This window comes from Herpailurus yagouaroundi, unplaced genomic scaffold, assembly GCF_014898765.1.
Source record: "Herpailurus yagouaroundi ecotype Mexico unplaced genomic scaffold, PumYag 67700, whole genome shotgun sequence".
Lineage (NCBI taxonomy): Eukaryota > Metazoa > Chordata > Mammalia > Carnivora > Felidae > Herpailurus > Herpailurus yagouaroundi.
Genome location: NW_024420499.1, coordinates 4,635,834 through 4,647,968, shown reverse-complemented (window position 1 = coordinate 4,647,968; position 12,135 = coordinate 4,635,834).

Sequence of the window (12,135 nt, the reverse complement as noted above, 5' to 3'; positions counted from 1 at the left end):
GGGGGGGGGGGGGGGGGGGAGAAAGTCCGAAGTTAAGTATCCAAGTCCCAAAGCACAGCTCGATGACCGGCACTGCACATAGTGTTAGTGACACTTGAGCCGAGTTACGTGAAACCTGAGCCACCGGCCTCAAATACGCTGGTTTCTGAACTGCGGGAGTTGAGCAAGCAGGTGCTTGGAGCTCCACACCTGAGACCGCCCCTATAAAGTATGTACAAAGCCATCAGGGAAATGGCCACACTGAGGTCGTTTTAATGCCCACCTAAGCACACACCAGGGGTTTTCCAAGATTATGGCGAAGAGCAATACTCCTTCCTTATTGACAAATATTCAAGCCTGGTTGAATCTATGTACCTCTCCCTTGTTCCCCCAACTTTCCCTCCTAGCCCCGTGCAAACGTTTAAAAGCAAAAAATAAAGTCCTAACCAACATCTCCCTGGTTCAAGGATGTTGATTGCGCTCTGGAACTTGCGGCGGTGGTTGCTTGTTTTGTTCGGTTTTGGTTTTTTTGCTTGGGAGCAAAGCAATTTGAAATATATCTGTAGTCAGCACAGATCTTACAGGTAAATAGGGCAGGTAGTGTACTTAGTCACAAGTTGGAAGGTTTCGTTCAGGTATATAATTAGATGGTTCTTAGTATTCATTAAAAAAAAAAATCTCAATCAAAGAAGGCTTGGATGAATGAGGAAGCGTATGATTGAGTCAGTCCCATTCTGGGCACCTAAGACAACTCAAGTATTAAAATTCATAGAAATTAGCCTGATAGAAAGTGTAAGTTATTTGCATTGTATCTACACCATGCCAAAACATCTAGACAAAGTAAGGTGTCAGTACATTTGGAGACATCAGAGTATTGATTGATTTTGTCACCTTTGAGCTAAATGGGATCTTGCAAATAGCTGAGGGCTGTTTATTCCACGCAGGAACGAAAAAAGTTCATTCATGCAATAAATATCGATCCCCTGCACCATACTATGTGCACAACACTGTACTTATGTAGAAATCCAGGAAGTATGCTTCCCACTCTCAAAGAGTTTATGAATTAAGTCAGATCTGTGTACACAATCCAATAAATAACTATTTATTGACCACTATTTTTTGGGTGCTGAGTACTATGCTTCACCTTACCCCATAACCCTTCAAAATAATATATCCTCTCACTTGATCTTCACTGCGACCCTCTGAGGTTGCTCATTTACCAATGAGGAAATTGAACCTTAGAAGTAAATCACTCAACATCACACACCTAGAAAGTGATAGAGCAAGGATTTAAATGTCAGATTTCAAAAACCATGCCATTGTGCTATACTGCCTCTCAAAACCACGACACGATAGCAAGGTTAGCGATGGATAAAAGATGGTGACATTAAACAATTTTTCATTGTCATGGAAAGATTGAGGAACACTAAAATATATTACCAAGAAAAGATTTTTTTTAAAAAAACCTCCTTAAAAAGAGATTTTATGAAATGGATCAGCTGTCTAGAATGGTTAGCAGCAGCCTAAGGACAAAAGAGATGGGTTAACTGTTCTGTGATATGTGATCTCATCCTCTCAAACCTCATCATCACTGTTAGAACTATCTTCCTATTTGAAGCAAATGATTATTCCTTATCTACTACCAGTGGAGTAAAAAAAAAAAAAAACATTAATTTTTTTGGTCTATGTTGCAGAAGAGAAAGCAGATTCATTTTTTTAAGAAATGCTCCACAATCACTACTACACTGTTAAGGTGTTTTGTTTTGTTTTGTACTTCATCCTTAACTCTCAGAGCCTACTTTTTAACTTGTCTGCAACTGGGTCAAACACAATATCAGACAATAGGTACTGATTTCCTCACCACCCCACTATGAAGTAACCACTTCTAGAGTAGAAAACCAGCGCCATTCAATGATATCACACAACAGTTTAGCAAAGGAAGCAAAGTAGGATACCGTGGATGGCTGCTTCTGCTAGGGGGATTTAGGAAAGCAGAATGTAATCTCCCAATTTAGAATTTGGCCAGTAGACAAGAGTCTAACGCCCCTACTCTTGTGAAAATAGCAAGGAATCTTTAATAAGCACCATAATCATGTCCTTATTTCTGCATTTCATCTAAAAGACACAGCACTCTCATGGCTATAGTACCAGGCTAAGGGACTGATGCAATGGGAAACCCTAAGACAAGGACATCCCGGCTGAATTACAAAAATAGCTTTCCCCCCAAGGATTTGAAATGCCAATTTCAAACCTCACAAGCGTAAAGAAAATAGACAATCCCAAACCTGATCGTTGCAGAAAACACACCGTTACCTGACCACCGGGAGTTACTATCTGAAGTACTTTGTTGTAAGGGGAAAAAACACTCTAACCTTTTTCTGTGTTAACTTCTCCTGAGCCTGGCTCATCTCCCATGCTAACCTTGAGCCTCAACATGCTTTGCAAATCCCCTGGCAAGTAGTGGTGGTGGTGGTAATGCCTCCTTTTAGCCTTTGAGGAAATGCCTCTCCTGGCCCTGTTTTCTTGCAAAGTCACCAGCGTAGAAACAAACATATTTCATTCAAGCGTAAATGAAATCTACAGATCAAATTCTGTGAAAATGGTTTTTTGGTTGCTTTCTTGCCTGTTTGTTTGTTTTTACATCTAAGCAAAGTGCACACTAGATGGGAAAACTGACCTCACTCAGGATTCTCTTGACTTGAAGTGTAAAGGTCGAAGTGTGATAGAGCATATGTGTTTCTACCCACCACTGATACTGGAACGAAGTGATAATACCCGCCAGAGGAAACTTTAAGGTGTCTTCTGCTTTTTATAACCAACTGTCAAGCTGGAGGTAAAGATTCCATGTTTCTTTTAAATAAAAAAAAATGATAAACAGGCCACTATCTCTTTGTCAACAAGGCACATTCAAACTATAAGCATTTCTGCCTGTACATCTGCCTCTAAATTGCTATTAGCTAACTCTTGTCAAATGTTTTATTATACAAGTGTTAAAAACCTCTTGAACAAAGGTTATGTACATTATTTGCTACGTGGGAAAACTCAAAATTGAGTTTAACCCAATAGTTACTGATTATGTTATCATTACCTCAGTGTATCCACATGTTTACCAATACAGTCATTTTTTAATTTCAGAAAATAGACAATCATTATAATTTGATCAGGTAGTAAATACTGGTTGTCACAAAATTATTTCTTAGGTTTCTGGGGGTGTGGGTGGGACGAAGAATGTTCCCATGGTTCAATGAAAAAAAAAACACTTCCATTTATGCCCAAACAAGTGTTATTTTTATCCTCTGTCATCAAACTTTCTCAACTGTCATCCTTGAACAACTGCAGAATGTAATATTATTAGCTACCACTTTGATCTAACCTTGTACACATGTAACACATGGTTGTGGTGGTGGAGGTGGTGATTAGTTCCCTTTTATAGTTGAATGAATATGTGAATAAATACTGGGATTCTTTACCCACTTTTCAATTCAAATTGATAAATCCCATTTTGTCCTCTTCATGACAAAACAGATCTTCCCTCCTGGGTCCTTTCTTTATCCCATGAACACATCAAAGAGCCAAAGGACCAGGATCTACTTTGGACCGTTTTCTAGTTGTTTCATTTGTATCTTCTATCGTCAACTGGAGTGCAAACTTGTTGAATGTTGTTTTGCTAGCTATTTCCTTGAGACAAAGTTATATAAACTCCCTAATGACATTTAGATATGCAATATCTACACTGAATGCGGAAGAATTAACAACACTAGCTAGTTGTAGATTGGAGAGGGAAGCTTTTTAGGGAGGAGATGATCAAAAAGAGTAATATTTGGGTAGTGAGAGGAGTCACATGCAACTAAAACATGAAGGTGTCGACCATAGTTTGGACAATCTTTACGTGACTCTCTTTTCTCTCCTCCTTAAAGACTTCATCTACTCTTATTTAGGCATACAATGGGGTATGAAAATGCATATACCACAGCTGTGCCCAACCTCTAAATTCAATCATAAATATACAGTTATTTTTCTATAACTGCACTCATCATGTTCTGGAACACCTCTTCCAGTTGCCTGAAGGCACAGTTATGGATGGGTGAGGAGGAACGTTGCCAATTAAAATATAAAAATACGTTCTGGGGCACCTGGCTGGCTCAGTCGGTTAAGCATCCAACCCCGGCTCAGGTCATGATCTCATGGTTGGTGAGTTTGAGCCCTGCGTCGGGCTCTGTGCTGACAGCTCAGAGCCTGGAGCCTGCTTGGGATTCTGTGTCTCCCTCGCTCTCTGCCCCTAGTACTCTGTCTCTCTCGTTCTCAAAAATAAATACACATAAAAAATATTTTTAAAAATGTAGCTTCTGGGGGCGCCTGGGTGGCGCAGTCGGTTAAGCGTCCGACTTCAGCCAGGTCACGATCTCGCGGTCCGTGAGTTCGAGCCCCGCGTCGGGCTCTGGGCTGATGGCTCGGAGCCTGGAGCCTGTTTCCGATTCTGTGTCTCCCTCTCTCTCTGCCCCTCCCCCGTTCATGCTCTGTCTCTCTCTGTCCCAAAAATAAATAAAACGTTGAAAAAAAAATTTTTTTAAATAAAAATAAAAATAAAAATAAAAATAAAATGTAGCTTCTGAATTAAAAGTCCTTTCTGTGCAAATATTTGATTTAAAGTTAAGGCTCACTCATGGCACCGAGGAGGGGGAAATCTGAGCCCCGTAACCTTGACTGGATCCTGGTTGAAGTGTACCTCATTGCACCCCACTCTATTCACGGCTGAAGTGTTCATAATTTACAGTTTATTCTCTCAGAATGGGCAATGCACAATGATTGTGGCAGATATTCAGCCATCTCTTCTTATTTACTTACTGGAATAATTTCATCATCCCCCAAAAAACTCTATAGCCATTAGTAGTCACTTTCCATTTCCTCCCACTCCCACAAACCCAAGAAACCAATAGTCTAATTTCTGTTTTTACAGATTTGCCTATTCTGGACATTTTGTATAAATGGAGTCATAAAATATTTGTCCTTTCGTGGCTGCCTTAAGTTTACTTAGCATAATGTTTTCAAGTTTCCTCCTTGGCACAACATATATCAGTACTTCATTCTTTTATTTTTTTGAGAGAGAGAGAGCGCGTGAGCGAGGGGGGGGGGGGGGAGAGGGAGAGGGAGAGGGAGAATCCTAAGCAGGCTCCATGCTGGGTGTGGAGCTCGTCTCGAAGCTCAATCTTACGACCATGAGATCATGACCTGAGCCAAAATCAAAAGTCAAATGCTTAACTGACTGAGCCACCCAGGTGCCCCTGTACTTCATTCTTCTTTATGACTGAATAATATTCCATGAAATGGATATACTACATTTTGTTTATTCATTCATCAATTGACATTTTAGTTGTTTCTACTTCTAGACTTTCATGAATAATGCTGCAATGCACATTCGTGTATAAGTTTTTGTGTAGATGTGTGTTTTCATTTCTCTTGTGTATATATGCCTAGTGGTGGGAGGGCTGAGTTATGGTGACTCCATGGTTAATCTTTTGAGGAACTGCCATACTGTTTCCAAACCAGCTGCACCATTTAAAAATCCCACCTGCAGTGTATGAGGCTTCCAATTTGTCCACATCCTTGTCAACAATAGTTTTCTTTTTTAAAAATGTATTATTGTAGCCATCCTAGTGGGTGAGAAGTGGTATCTCAATGTAGTCTTGATTTGAATTTCTCTAGTGACTAACAACGTCAAACATCTTTTCATGTGTTTATCAGTCATTTGTGTATCTTTTTTTGGAGAAATATTTATTAAAATCCTTTGCCCATTTTTTTAAGTGGGCTCCACACCCAATGTGGGGTCTGAACTCATGACCCTGAGATTCAGAGGCACATGCTCTAGAGACTGAGCCAGCTGGGTGCCCCTCCTTTGCCCATTTTTAAGTTAAATTATTCATTTTATTATTGAGTTGTAAGAATTCTTTTTATATTTTGGATACCAATCCCTTATTGGACCTATCATTTTCAAATATTTTCTTCATTTTGTGGCTTGTCTCTTTACATTCTTAATGTTGTCCTTCGAAACCAAGTTTTTAATTTTGATGTAATCCATATATCATTTTGTTCTTATACTTTTGATATTATATCTAAGAAAGCATTGCCACATGGAAGATTTTCACCTGTTACCTTTTAAGAATTTCACAGTTTTAGCTCATATATTTTGGTCCTTGAGCCATTTTGAGTTAGCTTTTGTGTATATTATGAGGAAGGTGTCCAGATTCATTCTCTTACATGTGGATATCCAGTCATCCAAGAAACATTTGTTGAAAAGACTTTTCCATCCCTGTTGACCTTTCCTGTTGAAGGTCTTGGCACCCTTGTCAAAAATAAATAAAAAATTAATAAAAGGATTTATTTCTGGACCCTCAATTCTATTCCATTGATCTATATGTCTGTCCGTGTGCCAAAGCCATGCTGTCTTGATTACTGTAGCTTTGTAATAAATTTTGGAAGTGGGAGGTATGATCCATCTAAATTTGTTCTTCTCTTTCAAGATTGTTTTAGATGTTCAGGGACCTTTGCATTTCCATGTTAATTTCACGATCATCTTGTCAACTTCTGAAAAGTTGCCAGCTGGGATTTTGATAGAGCTTGCATTAAATGAAGATAAACTTGAGGAATATCAACACCTTAACAATTTTAAGGCTCCCTGTCTATGAACATAGGATTTTCTTCCATTTATTAAGGTCTTCTTTAATTTCTTTCAACAATATTTTATTGTTTTCAGAGTACAATTTTGCACTTTTTTGTTAAATTTATTCCTAAGTATTTTGCTCTTTTTGATGTTATCATAGGTGGTATGGTTTTCTTAATTTCAGTTTTTGATTATTCATTGTATAGAAACACAACTGACTTTTGTATATTGATTGTGTATCCTACAACCTAGCTAAACTAGTTTATTAGTTCTAACAGTTTTTTATTGGATTCCTTAGGATTTTCTATATACAAGTTCATATTTTCTGCAAACAGATATTTTTACTTCTTCGTTTCTAATCTGGATGCATTTTTTTTTTCTTACCTAATTGCTTTGGCCAGAACCTCCAGTACAATGTCAAAAAGAATTGGTGAGAGCAAGCATCCCTGTCCTATTCCTGATCTTAGGAGGAAAGCTTTCAGTCTTTCACCATTAAGTATGATGTTAGCTATGGATTTTTAAAGATACCCTTTGTTAGATTGAGGAAGTTCCCTTCTATTTCTAGTTTGTTGGGTGTCTTTTTATCCTGAAAGGTTGGATTTGGTCTCATGCTTTTCTAATGAAAGGATCATGTGGTTTTTGTCCCTTATTCTGTTGATATGGTGTATTACATTAATTGATTTTTGAATGTTAAACCAACCTGCAAATACTGGGATTAATCCTGTTTGGTCACAGTGTATAACCCTTTTTTATGTTGCTAGGTCAATTTACTAGTATTTTGTTGAGGATTTTTACTTCTATATTCGTAAGAAATATTGGTCTGAATTTTACTGTGACATCTTTGTCTGGCTTTGGTATCAGGATAATATTGGCCTCATAGGATAAGCCAGTAAGTTTTTTCTTCTATTTTTTGTATGAGTTCAAGAGGAATTGGTGTTAATTCTTCTTTAAAAATGTGGTAGAGTTCAGGGTGCCTAGGTGGCTCAGCTAGTTAAGTGTCCAACTCTTGATTTTGGCTCAGGTCATAATCTCGCAGTTCGTGAGATCAAGCCCCACATCAGGCTCTGCACTGACAGCATGGAGCCTGTTTGGGATTCTCTCTCCTTCTCTCTCTGCCCATCTGGACCAGCCATCTGGTCCTGGGGTTTTCTTTTTTGGGATTTATTTTGTTTTGTTTTAATGACTCAGTCTTATAACTTCCTATATGTCTATTATGATTTTCAATTTCTTTTTGAGTCAGTTTCAGTAGTTTGTGTGTTTCTAAGAATTTTTCCATTTCATCTAGACTAATTTTTGAGATAAAATTGTTCATAATATTCTATTCTAACCCTTTTTATTTCTGTAAGGTCTGTATTGATGTCTCCTCTCTCATTTCTGATTTTAATAATTTGAATTTTCTTTCTTTTTTTCTTGGTCAGTCTAACAGAAGTCTTGTCAATTTTGCTGGTCTTTTCGAAGAACGAACTTTTGTTTTGTTAATTTTCTCTATTTTTTAATTCTCTATTTCATTTACCTCTGTTCTAATCTTTATCATTTTCTTTCTTATGTTTGCTTGGCTTTAATTTGCTCTTCTAGTTTCTTAGAAAATATTCCATGTGCTCTTGAGAAGAATTTGTATTTTACTATTGTTGGATGGAATGTTCTGTATGTGTCTGTTTGGTCCACTTGGTCTAAAATATTGTTCAAATACACTGTTTCCTTATTGATTCTCTGTCTATATGATCTATCCATGGTTGAGAGAAGTGTATTAAAGTCCCCAAATACTATTGTTTCACTGTTTATTTCTCCTTTTAGCTCTGTTAGTTTTTGCTTTATATATTTAGGTGCTTCAATGTTGGGTGCACAAATATTTACAATTGTTGTATCTTCTTGACAGATTGACCCCTTTATCACTATGTAATGACCTTTGTTTCTTATTACCATTTTTAGTTTAAAGTCTATTTTGAGGGCTCTTGGCTGGCTCAATCAGTAGAGTGTGCAACTCTTGATCTCAGCATTGTAGGTTTGAGCCCCACATTGGGTGTAGAGATTACTTAAAAACAAAATCTTTTTAAAAAAATAAAGTCTAATTTGTCTGATGCAAATATAACTACCTCTGCTTTTTTTGTTACCATTTTCTTGAAAAGACTTTTTCTATCTCTTTGCTCTCAGTTAATGTGTGTCTTTAAAGCTAAAATGAGTTTCTTGTAATCAGCATATTGTTGGATTTTTTTTCAATATATTTGGCCATTCTATGTCTTTTGACTGGAGAATTTAATCCATTTACATTGAATTGTTGATTGGTAAGGACTTCCTACTGCCATTTTGCTAATTGTTTTCTGGTTGTATTGTAGATCCATTGTTCCCTGTTTCTTATCCTACTGTCTTTTTTTCATGTTTGGATGTCTTTTCTGTTCTAGTTTCTTAAAGTTGAAGGTTAGGTTATTGATTTGTTTCTTCTTTTTTATGTTTATTTATTTATTTTTGAGAGAGAGAGAGAGAGAGAGGGAGAGAGAGAGAGAGAAAGAGACAGAGAGAAAGACCACAAGCAGGGTAGGGGGAGAGAGAGAGAGAGAGAGAGAGAGAGAGAGAGAATCCGAGAGAATCCCAAGCAAGCTCTGCACTGTCACCACGGAGCCTGATGTGGGGCTCAAACCCATGAAACATGAGATCATGACCTGAGCTGAAACCAAGAGTCGGACGCTTAATTGGCTGATCCAGGAGCCCCTCTTCTTTTTTAATAAAGGACTTGCAGCTATAAATTCTTTCTGAGCACCGCTTTAGCTGTATCACATACATTTTAGTATATTGTAGTTTTGCCTTCTTTAATCTCAAAATATTTTCTAATTTCCTTTTTTTTCTTTGCCCCGTGGGTTATTTGGGAGTGTGTTATTCCCAAATATTTGTGAATTCCCCAAATCTCTTTATTTATTTCTAATTTTATTCTTTTGTGCTAGAGAATATACTTTGTATGATTTAGATCATTTTAAATGTTTGATGTTTTATGGCCTAGAATATAGTCTATCTTGGAGAATGTTCCATATGCACTTGAGAAGATTATGTATTGTGCTGTTATTGAGTGGAATGCTCTATAGATGTATGTTAGGTTTAGTTGTTGTATAGTGTTATTTAGTCTTCTTTTTACTTATTTAGGTGCAAGAGTGGATCATGCATAGCCATAGTAAAGAATTTGGCTTTTATGCAAAGAGCCAAATGAGAAGCCATTGAAGGATTCAATGAGATCAGTTTGGCTGCTGGGTGGAGAATACATTAGAATATATTCTAATTAGAATAATTAGAATGTAGTAGGAAAACAGAGAGAAGGTAAAGAGATCGGTCAAGAAATGTCCACAATCCAGGTTAGGCCCCACTGGACATAGGTGGTAGCATTTAAGATGAAATGAAGGGAGGTATTCACATAAATTTTAGAGGTAGAGTCAATAAGGCTAATATAGATATGTTCCTGAGGCGAGGCGAAGAAAGAAATTACAGATGATGCCTCGATTTCTTGTTTAAGTAGCTGAATAAATGATGGTGACATATTGAGATGGAGGGGAAGGATAGGGACAGAAGCTGGTTTGGAGGAGGGAAAAAGAGTTTGTGGCATAAGAAGTTTAAGGTATCTGTCAGGTACCCAAATGGAGATGGTCAAATCTGCATGTCATGGTCTCAGATGAGTATATTGACTAGAGAAACAAATTTGAGAGTTATCAGCATACAGATGGTATTAGACACCCTGTCTGGATGAGCTGACTTAGAGAAGGGATATAAAGAAAAAGGACCAAGTCCTGAAATATCACAATGTTAGGAGAAATCTGCAAAGGAGACTAAACAAGTGCAGTCAGTGAGGTAGGGGGGAAAACCAGCAGCGTTATGTTACAATAGCCAAAGAAGAAAATGTTTTAAGATGCTGCGGGGTGGGGCAGGGGATACGGCGCCTGGGTGGCTCAGTCAGTTAAGCGTCTGACTTCGGCTCAGCGGCTCAGGTCATGATCTCAAGATCCGTGAGTTTGAGCCCCCTGTCGGTCTCTGTGCTGACAGCTTGGAGCCTGGAGCCTGCTTCGGGTTCTGCGTCTCCCTCTCTCTCTGCCCCTCCCCCACTCATGCTCTGTCTCTCTCTCTCTCTCAAAAATAAATAAACATTTTTAAAAAATTTAAAAAACCGTTCACTGGCAAATGCTGCAGGAAGCTCAAGTAAGATGAGGGTAGGGAAGTGTCTCTTGGATTTGGCAATATGGAGGTTGCCTGTTGCAGTAACAGGAGTAGTTTCATTGGGGTGGACGTGCCAGAAGCCAGCGTAAAGCCCTTCGAAAGGTGAATAGGGAGATGAGGAACTGCAGATAGTGTATATAGACAACCCGATTGAAACACATGGCTTCAAAGAGGGTCAGAAAAATGAAAGGATAGCTAGAGAGGAATGTTGGGTCAAAGGAGGGCTTTCAAAAAATTATGGATAGCTTGTTAATCAAAAACTCCTATGCAATCACCTGTCACTTCCTAACTCCCACTGAACTGCTTTAGGATCTCATGGCTTTGTGACCTCATGTCCCTGGATCCATATCTGTTCTCCAATCTTCCTTACATCCTCTCCTTTCTCCACCTCTGCTCACCTCCTTTTCTGCTCAGCTTGATTCCCACTAGCAGTAATCTCTTACCATACTTCCACTAGCTTCCACAATTCCCTCACACTTATTGCCCTCAACCACATCTGCCCTGCTAACCTTTAATCCAGGATCAACTTCACCATGTTTTTTTTTTTCCTTGTATTTTCTTAGGTTTATTTTGTTTTTATTTTTCTAGCTCCTCAAGATAGATGCCTAGGTCTTTCATTTTCAACGTTTATTTCTTTTCAAATGTAATTTTTTTCAGGCCATAGCTTTTCCTCTAAGTAGTGCTCTAGTTACATCCCACAAGTTTTGATAGGTAGTATTTTCATTTTGGTTCAGTTCAAAATATTTTACAATTTCCAATATGATTTTGTCTTTGGCCCGTGGTTTATTTAAAAGGATGTTTTTAGGGGAGCCTGGGTGGCTCTGTTGGTTATGCGTCTGATTCTTGATTTCAGCTCAGGTCATGATCTCGCGGTTTGTGGGATTGAGCCCCGCATAGGGCTCTGCGGTGACATCACGGAGCCTGCTTGGGATTCTCTCTCTCCCTCTTTCTCTGCCCCTCCCTGGCTCTCCCTCTTTCAAAATAAATAAACATTAAAAAAATAAAAAGTATGTTTTTAAATTTTCAAACATATGTGGTTTTCCTAGTTATCATTTTCTTGTTGATTTATGGCTTAATTGCACTGTGATCATAAAATGTCATTTCTATTACCTTAATCCTCTGTTTTATGATTCAGTATATGGTCAATTTTGGTGAATGTTCTATGTGGGCTTAAAAAGAATACGTATTCTGTAATTGTTGGGTTCAGTGTTCTATACATTATTATTAGGTAAGTTTTGTTAATTGTGTTATTTAAATATTCTGGACACTTACTGATATTTTTGGCCTATTCTATCAATTTTTTCAGA